This window comes from Onthophagus taurus, chromosome 1, assembly GCF_036711975.1.
Source record: "Onthophagus taurus isolate NC chromosome 1, IU_Otau_3.0, whole genome shotgun sequence".
Classification (NCBI taxonomy): Eukaryota; Metazoa; Arthropoda; class Insecta; order Coleoptera; family Scarabaeidae; genus Onthophagus; species Onthophagus taurus.
Genome location: NC_091966.1, coordinates 42,630,135 through 42,644,991, shown reverse-complemented (window position 1 = coordinate 42,644,991; position 14,857 = coordinate 42,630,135). Strand labels below are relative to the sequence as shown.

The window sequence follows — 14,857 nt, the reverse complement described above, 5'->3', positions numbered from 1 at the left end:
TTCCTGCAAATGAACTCGACAACGCGTGTGCGCATTCCTAATGATGGTTTTCTACTTTGAAAATTATTTACGTTAGCGGTCGAGCGTATCGGTAAAATTATGTAATATATAAAATCATCGGCGACTTCCTAGTCATTTACTTAACAAAAATAAATATTAATAAAATAAGTAATTCTATGTATTTAGGTATTTATTATTATTTCAAAAAACCATGTAAATTGAACGCGATGTAGTGAGAGTGAATATTGTGAAAAGGATAAGGAGAAGGCAGTGTAATTAATTGAAATCGCCCGGTAAATCTAGTCCAACAGAGAGTTGAACCTCGGTTACTGCGAATGTTCAATGAAGTGGCTGCAATTAATGCGCCTACGTCTGGCCATTAAGAGCCCACTTTACCAGGTCGGTCAGTTTCTGAGGGGCGCAGACGACGGACGTTCGGAAGCAACGAGGCGGAGTTTATTTTCTACTAGGCCCGACCCTTTATAGATAAAAAAAACATCGTGTTTATTTTATTACGATTCTTTTTCTCGTCGATGTTGTTAATGAAGAAATTAAACGACTTCTTCTAAATATTATTATTTATTAACACTTTTTCTTAATTACGAATCACAATCAATCTTTTTATTGACTTTCCAATTTATTTATTATTTTAGTTATTTAGCCCACTTTTTTACTACGTTTGTTTTTTTTAAGTATTTTGGTTCACAACAATTTACATTACGCAAATATCAGTTTTTTAATGCTTTTTTTCGATATGAATAGAATATTAATTTTTTAATAGAGAAATTAGAGAAAGAAGTTGAGAACATCTAAGATTATGGGTTTATAATTCAATTGAATGTAAGGCAAAAATCAATTTCAAATGCAATAAATAATTTTGCGACGCATAAAACATTTATATCATTTTGAAACGAAAATAACATTTATAACTTCATTTTATATTAAAATAGATATATTTGCAATACAGGAATGTGAAAAGTTCGGTACAACATTTATAAATTATATCTTTGTTGTATTATTATGCGTTCGTTTGATATACAGGTGTCTCAGAGTAACCGTGTAAGTAATTTTATTTGAAAACAGGTAGTTACAAAAATTAAACAAAAAATAGCTGAATAAATGTGGTTCCTTTATGAATATTATTACTTTTCATTCGAACTTTTTTAATATTTCTGTTTAAAAAAATGGACTGCATGGTCTGCATCACCTTGTATAAGTAAATGAAATAATATGTAATACCTAATTAATAATAATATTAAATAATGATTGAAGTATACAAAATATGGCTAATAGTGTAATAAATAAAACAGCCCTGACTAGAAAAATCTTTAGGAAATTTTAATTTGCCATCGTTGAATAGATGTAAGCTCTTGAAATTCGCTGAACACTTCACCTCGACGATGGCATTTTCGTTTTTTATTGTTTCATTTGGACTTGCAACTAAGAATCCATACATCCTACGGATGAATAGAACTCAAGAGTTTGCTGGCAAGTTATATTTACTTTCAAATTTTTTTAATGCAAGTCATTCATAGTCTTGGCCATGTTTAGTGTTATTATTTCTAGCAAATTTCGAGTACAAGATTGATTTAACTTTATTTAAGCAAGACGTGTCATTTCTCATCCTACATACATCACCAAATCTCGATGCAGTTAGGCACAGATACCTTTCTTGGATCCATATCTGATTGGTACTTTAGCTTCTGGTAAGAATTTGTATTTTATTTCTGTTAATGCATCCATCTTGCAAGTTTCCAATAAATTCTTCTTTCTTTTATATTCTTCGTGTGAAATGTCACTCATAAATTATAACCGAATTGCTATCATTACCCTGATCGGCTTTCGCTACCTACCTGAATTACCCTGTATACACGAGTATTTTATTTTATTGTATACAATTATTTTATAGCAGTACCACTCCGGATGATGCATCGTAATTGATGTTGTTCGAGCGTTTAGCGTTTACAGTCTTTATTCAGTCTTTATTTACTTCTCCTGAAGCTGTAACTAAATTAATTCTTCTTTACCTGCGTTCTTCATAGACTGCTATGCCATGTCACTTACGGGTTCTTGATATTTTTGGAATGTTTTTGTTAACATAAATAGTATATCCACACATAACAATAATTCTTCAGCCTGTGTATATCCGGTACCGACAGATAACAGAAACAACAGCAGAGTTTATCTCAATAGACTTTTTGCTTTCTTCAGTGTAAAGCTTCTTTTTTATCCCGCACATAAAACATAAAAGAAATGAGCTGCTAAGCCCTTCTTTTGACTCATTAATAAATTTAATGCGAGTTTTGTTGCAGTTGAATGGATTATTCTCCACCATCAGTATTTGGTTCTGCATCATTTGTATTATTTAACTTATGGTATCGCTTCAAATAATGTATCGTTTTAATTTTTACTGTGATGGTTTATTCTTTTTAAATAAGTCCTTTTTATGTGTATCACAGTTTATACAATAAAATTAATAAAATTTAACTTACCTTTCGGAATGAATACATTTTTCAATTGAATCTCGGACTATAAAATATGAAATTTTAGATTTTATAAAAATTTATATCGTAAATTATTACCGTCTATTACTCCTTTTTCGAGAACATCTTCAAATGCTAAGGGGTAGTTTTTTAGATGAACATACTTACCCATTGTTTATAAAAACTTTACACAAACTAAATTAAACTAACACTATAGTACACAATAAAATAACAACTATTGACTATAAATTCAAAAATTTTGTTAAATTACATAATCATTAGTAGAAAATCACGGAAAATAAAGTTCAAAACGTACTTTTGGAAATGATTATTTTCTCTACCACATTAAAAAGTAATAGATAAAACAAGGAGCTTCGATGAAGAGAGTCGATGTCAGCGCCGCTCAGTCGGCAGGAGGCGGGACTAACGCGGTGGTAATACTTCGTGGGAATCTTGACGGAAAATATTCATTTTTACGCTACCTTTTTGCAATTTTAGCAAATTACAAACTATTCCTTTATAACTAAAAATTTTGAAAAAATTTATTTGAAAAATATTACTATTTTCAAGTATACTATCATGCAAGCTAAAAAAGAACGACCAAATTGTATAATATTGAGGAAAAAAACCCCTTTTTTTGGAAAACTTTAAAAATTTTCACCATGCGTTATGTAGAATTGTTAGAAGAAGCTATGTACAAAATTTCATCCAAATATTTTCATAAATAATGTATGTTTTTTGTAATTTGCCGAGCTGTATGGTAAAGTAGCCTCTTAATTACGGAATCGCGCTGCGTACACAGTGTTTAATATGCGTACACTTTTGGTGTTATCCTTAAGAAGGTTAAAGGAAAACGGTGTGCTATGCGAATAAGTCCTTGAACGGTATGGCACCTTAAAACGTAAATCTTAAATAAGATTTAAAAAAAATTAAATAAAAAAACCTTTAAATTTTATTTCATTTACGGAATAACGATTAATTATTGTTAATCTTAAAAAACAATTCCGGTCATTAGACGTTTCTGGGGTTCTGGCCAAAATAAAAATTTAAGAAATAGTTAATTAACAACTAGTTAATTAACAGAAATAAGCTATGCGGGGAGAGGAGGGTTCCGTCCAATCGGAACAGATAGCGCGTCCCAGACAGTACGTCGCGCCTTTATTTTACCTACATAAAGAAATAAGGCGCGACGTCCTGTCTGGAACGCACTATCTGTTCCGATTGGACGGAACCCCCGTTACTCCGCAGAGCTTATTTCTATTTCTCTTTAATTTGTAATTCCATTAAATCGCTCTTTAAAAATTAGGGAGCTCTATTTTTGAAAAACTGATATCGGAATCCGACAACCGACATTATTTGACATATTTTGGTCAAATCCGCGAGGAAATCCACCCAGCCGCTTTCGACATAATGGCGTTTTACTAAACCGCGATACTGTATTCCCTCATTAAGCACACATCAGACTACCACCTGTTCAAAATTCAATTTTTTTCATATGATAGTTTTCGAGAAAAAAAATCGCAAAGTTGACAAAGTTGCCGGTACCGTAAAAAATCGGGTACTTTTCTTGTTTAACTCGCGATAACAAGAAAATCGTGGATCCGAAAATTTTTAAATTAACATATGTTATGTAGAAATGTTTAGTGATTATAACAAACTTTGTTGCAATTTTTTTTATAGAGCGGTTGCGAAGATATCCATCTTTAAAGTGACTTTTTGCACGGATAGTGGTGGGATGAAGGAAGTCATGGATAGTTTATTATACAGGGTGATTCAAATAAGAACCGACACATAGCAAAGACATGTGGAGGACAATAAATTAAGATGATTTGACGTAACTTATCTCTATACTAAGTTGTACCCCTGAGGAGTTATAGGCCTTCAAAGTTGGGTCTTAAATTTTTAAAACATTGAATATCTTTATAATACATTAAGCTAGAAAAACCAAATTTGGTATACGTTTTGTGTGTACCGAGGGTATTAATTGGTAGCAAATTGAGACCAATTGAGGCATTTCAAAGAGTTGATTAAGGGTGATGGCCCCCAAATTTTAACAGACATTTATAACCTTTTGGCGGATTTAATTCATTATTACCTCATTTCATGTGGAATTTAATTCTAAAATATTTTCTACTCTTATTATTTAAAAAAAAAAATTGTCGTTTTCATAAAAAAATCAAACAACTAAAGACACGTATGTCGTTAATGTTACTTAAAATCAACGATAATTCACTAGTCGACTGTGAAATTGTACGTCAAACTTGACAAATAGGTTATAAAACCTTGTTGTCAAATAATTTTATAACCTATTTAACCAAGAATTAACCATTATTAATTTAATTTGTTTTTGTGCTGGAGATTTGTTGTTTTTCGGGATCCCATATTTGTTTGTTTACATGTACTTCTAAGTAAACTATTGACGGTAATTATTTAAGATAATATTTATTGTGATACTTAATTTATCTCATGTTTCATTTTAGTCGTGCCTGAAGGCGAGATATATGTCTCGAAACATATATAGCACCTATCACATTTAATAAATAGTTTCATCGCTATCTTTTTTGATAATATTTTGATTCTCGAGCGAATTACGTCTAATGACCGGTTTCGCTGAGACACCCTGTATATCTGAAACTCACCATCATTGTATTACTCCGTCCATCAAGAAAAATGGATATAAGAATGAAGCAGCAATCAATATGCATCTACTAGAAACTTGCTGAACTCTTATAAGAAACATGTTTTATGAAGAAGACAAAATCCTGAACAATTACCACACATGCAGGATTTTTCGCTATTTGTTGCCGTACAAGAAGTATAATATTTTGCTCTACATCTTTTTTTAAGTCTGGATTGGATTGTGGAACTAGGAAGCCCGGCAATTCCTCTATATGATAGACATAAAATCCAAGTTGGGCGGTGTCGCCCCATATCATGCAGCTGTGAATATAGCTACTGCAAAATACTTAGAATAATAATAATATACATATATTTTTATTGCCCAACAAAGTACCTATTATAGGACAATATTATACTATACAGAAACATTATAATAATAAATAATAATAATAATGCCTTTATTAATAAGTCGCAAAAAAAAGGAAAGAAAATAATAATACACTCTTAGAAAATAGATTTATTTTCTGGACGAAGTTCAGTTTGGTTATTAACCAACTGCTCTTCCACTTAATCCAGAATATATGGAAAATATATATATAAAGCAAAAATGAGAATGTTTTTAACAATACTAATAAACTTAAATAAAAAAAAAAAACAAAATAACAAAATACGACGACATGCCAGTATAAAGCGATACATTAGTAACTCAGAATATAATAAAAAAAAAAATCATGATGACTCAAGCAGGAGGGAGGATTTTAATTTACTCTTGAACGAAATACAGTTCAATCCTATAAGGTTCATAGGTAGATCATTGTATGTTTTAGCTATCTGGTAGGAAAAGGAGCGGTGCGAGGCGCGGCGTGGTACCGTCAATACATCTTTCCTCCTTATATTAATGTTATGGACATCGCTTCTGAAAGATAGGCGTTGCAGCAAGTAAGGAGGCCGCTGACTTTTAATAATTTTATAATAAACGCAAGTTGCATGCAGTTTACGTCTGTTTTTCATGTTCAACCACCCAGTCTCTGCCAACTTATGACTAATACGGTCATATTTACGAATTCCGTAAATAAACCTCAGACAACCGTTCTGAAGGTTCTGGATACGACGCCCACTCGCCTCCGTTAAATTTGGACCATAAACAACGTCGCAGTGATTTAATTTGCTTAGAACCACAGCATAATTTTTAATTTTTTACTTAAGACATCCCTATGGGCATACAAGAGACGCAGGGCGTCATACCCACCCCTCAAGCACCTGGCCACATGCTCCTCAAACCTCAACTGATGATCCAATGTGACTCCTAAAATTTTTATATCATCAAAAACAGTAAGAGGTTCGCCATCCACCACCAATTGACCGGATATCAAAGGCTTAATCGCTCTCCTTGTGACACTACCGCAAAACAGAAGAACAGAAGACTTAAATGGATTTAGCACAAGTTCATGGCGTTTCGCAACATCAGAAAATAATGCTATATCTGAGTTAAATTTTATGCAGGCATCAACCCAATTATTTGGATTAAAATTCAGCAGAAGCTGTATATCGTCTGCATACAAGTGAATCTGCGAATGCTCGAGAACCTGGTCAAAATCAGATGTATAAATAGAGAACAATAGTGGCAGAGCGCTCGACACTTGACTATTAATCTTCACAACCTGAGACCTGTCCGACAAAAATGACTTTATCAAAATTGCAGCTTGATTTCCAAGACCAAAATAATTAAGTTTAGATGCAAGTATATTATGATTTATTGTATCAAATGCTTTGGTGAAGTCCAACGATAACAAAAGTGCGGCTTGCCCGGCCTCTCTAGAAGCAAATACATCATCAGTAAGGTTCAATAAAGCTGTTGCGCAGCTGAAACCCGAACGAAACCCAGATTGTTGATCTGGCAGTATACTATACCTTTCGCAGTGTGCTCTAAGTTGCTTTTCCAAGACTCTCTCTAAAATTTTTGACATTACTGGGAGGATACTGATCGGTTTAAAATCCCTTAGGGCAGAAGGGGAAGATACTTTAGGTAATGCAATTACTTCAGCCATTTTCCAGGCATCCGGAAAAACTGATTGATGAACAGCAGCGTTTATTACGTGAGTAATATAAGGAATGAGAAAAGGGGTACACAAGTCAATCATCCAGATTGAGATACCATCAAAACAAAATAATTATTTAAATCGTTTGGAAAGAAAAATGTTAGGCACTTTGTTATCGATTTTTTTATTTATATTTAGAAGTCCATTCTCTGTAGCGGAGCGCTAGCCTGCACATTGGTTCTACTATTCTTCAAATAGAAGGCACAACTGTATCGGGTAGCGTGGGTGAGTACACCGAAGTTGATGCAACCAGTTACAATCCGTCTCACCACTCACCAGCTTTACAATAAATTTAACGAAAAATGGTGACATTGCAAAAAATATTGGTAGTCAGTGCTACCAACAAGATAAACTCCATCGACGCGAAAAGAAAGATACTTTAAAAACCTTTTTTGAATTCTCTTCAATAGAAGACATCCTTAATGTACGGTATAAACGATAGTCTGCTATCAAAAGTTACTCCCAGATCTCTGACAGAAGTCAACTTAAGCAGGAAGATACCGCTTATACAGTAGCATGAAAGAATAGGAGTACTTTTACGTGTAAAAGTGATAGGATTACATTTCTCAACATTCATCCTGAGCTGATTATGATTCCACCATTCCACCAAGATATCAAGTTCGACTGCATCGAAGCCACGGCATCTTCCGAGGTCAAAAGGCGAAATATCTTAAGATCATCAGCATAAGCCAATATATCGGACTTAAATTTGTTTCATAAGACGTTATTATATATTATAAACAGTATTGAACCCAAGTTAGAGCCCTGTGGGACACCAGATCGTGCAATAAACTCCACTGAAGCAAAGCCATTATGAAATACTTGAGGTGTAGAGAGAAGTTATAAGGCTGGTTGATACATGTATGCCAGAACGAATCGAAAAGAACTTAAATTCATAAACTGAAAATACAAAACTTGACCATTATAACACTTGAATAAGTTATAACTTAACTAAAGAAAATTGTACTAAAAAGCAATCATCATCTTGCTACGCATGATGAGATACTACTAAGCATCGATTCGCTTTGGTCGATCTTGACGACGTTATCATCTATATACAGTGCGCGGCAAAATTATGGAACATATTCAATAAATTGATAACAAATTTTTTTTGTAAAAATGCCGAAACGGGTCAATTTTGGTTAATCATAACACACATTATGACACCATATTCACTTCCTGATAATCATTTTTTTATGAGTTATGACGTCATCGACATTTTTTTTAAATGGCACCATATGCATTTGTTTACAGAATCTGAAAGGATATTTTTTTCTGCGACCAGCGATGTAAATATCGATATGGGTTACATAAGGAAAATTTTGAGAAAATTAGCTTTAAAGGTACAAATTTTATTTCTTTTTGTGAACGTAAAAATAGCCTTACCCATGGGTAACCATGGAAACGCTTTGTTTGGTTTTAATAATGTCTATTCAAAAACGTCAAAATTAGTTTTGTGAGTGTTTAATTGAATTGAAACAATTTTTATAGCGATTAATTCGTGTATATTTGGATTGTTTTCTGTGTTGTAATTGTTTGTTTGTATTTTTCTTTCTGTTTTATGTTGTTTAGTTTTGTATTAGTTATTTTACAAATTTTATTTTTTTTCGAACAAAAATATAGTATTACCCTTGCGTAACCATGTACGTTGTCATGATTCTTTAATTTTTTATTCTCTATTAAAAAACACTAATAATTTAAGTTTTAATGTGCAAGGTTTTAAGTTTTAATATTTAAAGTTATTTAATGTCCGTAGAATATGAATTATGTTATAAAAAAGAAATAAATTCTGATTCTAATCATTTAATCAATTGTTCGAAATGCCCTCCACCCACTTCTTGACAATAAGCAAACCTATTCATACATTCTTTCAAAGTATTATAAATAAATTGCGGATTAATATTACCCATTTCAGCGCTAATACAATTTTTTAATGCGTCTACATTGAGTGGTTTCTCAGCGTACACTTTTGATTTTAGATAACCCCATAGAACAAAATCAAGGGGTGTAAGATCTGGGGATCTGGGGGGCTATTCTATCGGCCCCCGTCTGCCAATCCACCGCTCAGGAAAACTATTATTCAGAAATTCGCGAACAGGATGTGCAAAGTGCGGAGGTGCACCATCCTGCTGAAACCAAATATTGTCGACCAGTAAGTTGGGGTTATTATTATTTGGGAATGCTTCAGTTCATTCCTCAAAAACTCCAGATATCGTTGACCTGTCAGAATTTGTTCAAAGAAGAAAGGGCCAATGATTTTATTGTGAATTATGCCTGCCCATACATTCACTTTTTGAGGGTACCTCGCTTATCCAATGAGGATTTTCGTTACTCCAGTATCTGCAATTTTGTCGGTTTACTGTGCCATTCAGGCAAAATGTAGCTTCATCCGAAAATAAAACGTTGTAAATAAAGAGTGGATTACGGTCACATCGATTCTGCATAATTTCACAGAATTGCATGCGGCGATCTGTGTCATCTTCATTGAGTTCTTGCACTAACTGCACTTTGTAGGGATGGTACCTCTCTGCTCGTAGCACACGTAGTACAGATCGCTGAGAAACTTGATGATCCGCTGCAATTTGTCTCGAATTACTATGGGGATCATCTTCAACAGCTAACAAAATATTAAGTTTCACATTTTCGTTGATTTTAGGACGTCCAGCATGTACAATGTGCTTAACATGTCCAGTTTCTCTAAATTTCTTGTCAATTTTGCTAACTGTTGATCTACTAATAACTCTGTCAGGGTACTTCGCATTAAACAAATTGCATACCTCTTGTTGTGTTCGGGTTTTATCTCCACATCCAATAAGAATTAAAATTTCTATGCGTTGGGTTTCACTTAAATGAGCCATAATTATTTTAAAATAAATACGGAACAACAAATGCTCAAAAATAAAAACAAAATAGTAACAAATATTGAACGAAACTGGACTAATGAACACAGAACACGGCAAAAAATAACAACAAATAACAATCTCAATCAGAATATAATGCAAAATAACTAATACAAAACTAAACAATATAAAACAGAAAAAAAATACAAACAAACAATTACAACACAGAAAACAATGCAAAAATACAGGAATTAATCGCTATAAAAATTGTTTCAATTCAATTAAACACTCACAAAACTAATTTTGACGTTTTTGAATAGACATTATTAAAACCAAACAAAGCGTTTCCATGGTTACCCATGGGTAATGCTATTTTTACGTTCAGAAAAAAAAATAAAATTTGTACCTTTAAAGCTAATTTTCTCAAAATTTTCCTTATGTAACCCATATCGATATTTACATCGTTAGTCGCAGAGAAATATATACTTTCAGATTTTGTAAACAAATGCATATGGTGCCATTTAAAAAAAATGTCGATGACGTCATAACTCATAAAAAAATGATTATCAGGAAGTGAATATGGTGTCATAATGTGTGTTATGATTAACCAAAATTGACCCGTTCCGGCATTTTTGCAAAAAAAAATTTGTTATCAATTTATTGAATATGTTCCATAATTTTGCCGCGCACTGTATATATAAATGAATGTTTGTCTGTATGTCCTTTATAGAATCGTAAACTATACATTTGATCATGTGATGACTTTTAGCAAAGTTGTTCTGCATGAGCCCACGAAGGTTTCTATGTCACAATTTTTTCAAAATGAACAAAATCAATAAAATGACTCAAAATGAATTGAATATTTGCGTAAGGTCTTTCCTTCAAATTTATTTTAGTTGGTGGCGTAGCAACGCGCTCAGGGTACAGCTAGTCTTCTATAAAAGCCAAGCAAGACAGGTCGATATTATCAGCAAAAATAATGTTTGCGATTTTTTTCTTCTAACACAAAATAGCTTAATGCAATTATATATTCGTTAGATATTTTATTTAACCAAGACATTTTTCCATAAACCTGCAAGAGTTTATCTTCGTCATTGTAAAGGGAAAGTCATTGTAACTGTTGATGTTTAAGTGGTCGATATTTGCCTTTTTTCCCCTACTTATCTGCATCAAGAATCTCTTATTTGAAACTAATTTTCAAAATAATCCAGTAGTCCAGTAGGAGTTAACAAGCATCAACATGCCCAGTGTAAGGAAGAATTCTATAACAATATCTAGAGTGAGATGGTATTCTCTGGAAATGACACGCATTCAGGGCCAGATTAGCAGCTTCTGATGATATCGACTTTCTAACTGGATATCTAAAAGTGGAAGAAGCACAGTGAGTCTTTCGTCAGCACCACATTCAACAGATTTAATACACTGTGTCCATCAAGTCATGGTGGACTTTTGACCGGTTATAGCAAAGCAACAGAGCAAGATAGAAATGTGAAATCTTCACCAAATAAAAGGAAAACTCTCCAAGTTATAGCTCCAAGCTGAATGTGTGATGCGGCTTGATGTATAATAAAGTAACAGCCCCATTTTTTTGCAGAGCAGACGATGATGTTAAACAAATACCTTTGCATGTTGGAATTGTACGCGTTGCCACAATTTCCAGAAGGTGGCTACATTGTTCGTGAGTTTCTAAATGAAACATTCCCCTAGCGATGGATAGGCAGGGGTTTTGATTATATAGTTATATAAAGCAAAGTGCGAACTCTATTACACCACACATTTTCAACTATGTGTGGGAAGAACTTGATTATAATTTAAATGTGTATAAAGGAACAAATGGAGGCCTCTTCTAGAGGATAATTAAGAGGGAAAGTTTTTATTCCGGGAATTTCATATACTCCTAACTCACAATATATGAATGCAGTAACCATAGTTACGAAACTACTATGTACTTGCACTGTCCCACATAAAATGCAACATAATTTAATAATACAGATATTGGGTAGTTTTGCTTGGAAAAGATGTCGTCCTTATGATAGCGCTGAGTTTCCATCTTAAGAGATGCACGGCTAAAGCAGAATATTTCCGGTTCTAGGTCTAGTGTTAGTTCTACCTTTCATTCAATAAAAATATACCACAATCTAACGCTGAATAACAATTAAAACTAAAATTAACACTAGACCTGGAACTAGAAACATTTGGGTTTAGCCGTACGTCTCTTAAAACGGCTAAACCCAAATGATTCTACTTCTACTAGTATATAATCTAATAGAGATACTATTCTAATACGTATATTTAATCTTTCAACTACTTCAATTAAAATATACAATAATCTAGCGCTGAATAACAATTAAAACTAGAACTAACTCTAGACCTAGAATTAGAAAGTTTCGGCTAAAGACGCTCTGAAGACGCACGTCTAAACCCGAATGTTTCTAGTTCTAGGTCTAGTGTTAGTTCTAGTTTTGCACTAGCACTATCACTAGAACTAACACAAGACCTAGAACTAGACTCATTCGAGTTTAGCCGTACGTCTCTTAAGACGGCTAAACTCGAATGATTCTAGTTCTTGGTCTAGCGTTGCACAACAATTAAAACTAGTACTATCACTAGACCTAGAACTAGAAACATTTGCGTTTAGCCGCACGTCTCTTAAGACGGCTATAGACAGTTCTAAGACAGTTCTAGCTATAGTATTAGTTCTAGTTTTACACTTACACTGTCACTTCAACTAACATTAAGGTGAGTTTAGACATGTATGGATTTAGTGGCGCTAATAAAAACTGATGCGCCATTAATGGCGGCAACAAGTTGAAATCATGCATGCATGGATCGCAAAAGTCTGCATCCTTCTGAAATCACTGGCGCCAGTGATGACAAATACGTACAGTAACACAAAATTTGCGAGTGTAAACAAATGCTTGCACATCGGCTCGCCAGTTTTTAGTTAGATTTTCGTTCCAGTTGAGGTCCTAATTTGTGTTTATTGTAGTTTATACAGTTTATGACAATCAAATTTCTTGAAGGCATCAGAACACAATCCAGAAGAGTATCAAAATTTTACTATGTCATTCGTAGATGATTTTTATAGCTTGCAGAATCTTCTGCTGCGAGTTCTCGTAGAAGTTTTGCAGAAGCACCCAACAGTCGACGACTAATCCATGGTTTAACCCAAACACGACCTTTTCGTCGTTTCTTTTTCTGTATTTCTTTTATCTTTTTTTCTAGTAAAAGTCTAGCGACTATTTTGCATGCTGCGGAAAATTCACTCGACATATTGCGCACTGTGCAATACACATTAAAAATGAAACTGGCGTATCACTTATTTTTGTTTTCGCACATGTAGTGTAAACCATTACTGGCGTGCAAATAGAACTGGCGCAACTACTGGCGCCACTAAATCCATGCATGTCTAAACTCACCTTTATACCTAGAACTAGAAACATTTGGGTTTAGCCGTACGTCTGTTAAGACGGCTAAACCCAAATGATTCTAGTTCTTGGTCCAGCGCTCCACAACAATTAAAACAAGAACACTAGACCTAGAAAGTTTCGGGTTTAGCCGTGCCTCTTCAGAGTAAGTAGGTACGCCTTGGTTTCTATGGAAATATATTTTTGTATATTGCATCTTAAGTGAAATTCACTGTATAAAATGTGTTTAATATATTTTTGGTGTTAAAATGTTAATGAACAAAAAACGTCACGTACAACGTTAAATTATGGCGTTTTAGATGCGTCCAAGAAGCACGCACGTCTGGTACTCTGTGAGTGTTACTCCGCGGCAGTTACTCTGCGTCCGTTTGTACTCTGATCGTTTTCCTTCTTACTACCACAATTGTGTTGCCTCCGCATGGTTTCGTTACGTGGACGCTTTATCTACATACAATGGAGCTCTCTTATTGTGTGCATTGGTGGTGCCTCGTGGCACCGTTTGCGACGACGACGTACCAATTACACCTTGTTAGCTCGGTATTGTTGTCGCATTTTTTTCTACCGTGTCCTAACCATTCCAGTTAGACTGAGAAGAAGGAAGTGTACGCATACCATTTAAAAGTTAACGTTGCTTTTAAATTGAACAGAATGATATTGAAATTTATTTTTTATTCCAAAGAAATGTTTATTTTTAAAGCGAAATTCTTTTGTGTCAATCGATTGATTTACGGTCATGATCGAAGAGGAAATTTAACGGTGCCCTTGGTTTCTTTGCGTCCCAGCTGACAAGATCAGAGTTCATTAGGTTGCCGGTGAAGCAGCGGCGTTCGCCGAAGAAGGCCGCATCAGAAGAGAACGTTGGTTGGCATTGTTGCTGTTTTTGTCGGCAGGTGGACAAGCGGTCCTAAATCAAGCCGAGCCGCCGCCGTTAAATCGCATATTCGATATTGGACCGGATGAACCAGCTACCGAAGAACGGCTTTCAGTTCTTTTTCACTCACCACCAAAAGAGTTCCTACTACATACAACTCTTCCCCCTCCTTTCAACCGATACAACTGTTAAATTGACATTTACATCAAGTCCCAAGAAGCCAACAACCCTATTTCGGGTTGGGTATCTATTAAGGAAACGATTTAAACAAAAATGATTTTAATGTATCAAAAATTATCTTAATGGTTTGAAAATAAAGAGGAGGAAAATGGTACACGCGAATGCACCACCTCATTATGTATTCGATTAAAATGCACGCGCCTATATCACGCCGAGATTCGAAAACCAACCCAAGAGAATTGCAGCATGCAGGAAATGCATTTGAATACGAGCGAATTCCGAACGCGAGAAATTCTCTCCTCGACTCTGATTTATCTCGTTTATCCATTATTCTTTT

General features: G+C 34.2%; 1 protein-coding gene and 2 long non-coding RNA genes across 3 annotated transcripts in view; 2 read left to right on the top strand and 1 right to left on the bottom strand.

The window, feature by feature from the left end:
* The window catches only part of LOC139432645 (uncharacterized), an 82,625-nt gene that overhangs the window by 32,433 nt on the left and 35,335 nt on the right, over positions 1–14,857 (top strand). The gene's annotated exons all lie outside the window — the stretch shown is intronic.
* LOC111419863 (unconventional myosin-IXb-like dachs) overlaps positions 1–14,857 on the bottom strand; it is a 98,282-nt gene that overhangs the window by 54,439 nt on the left and 28,986 nt on the right. The window lies entirely within an intron of this gene.
* On the top strand, positions 383–2,505 carry LOC139432644 (uncharacterized). Its single transcript, XR_011642392.1, has 2 exons — positions 383–1,706; positions 2,313–2,505. It is a non-coding gene; the product is annotated as an uncharacterized lncRNA (long non-coding RNA).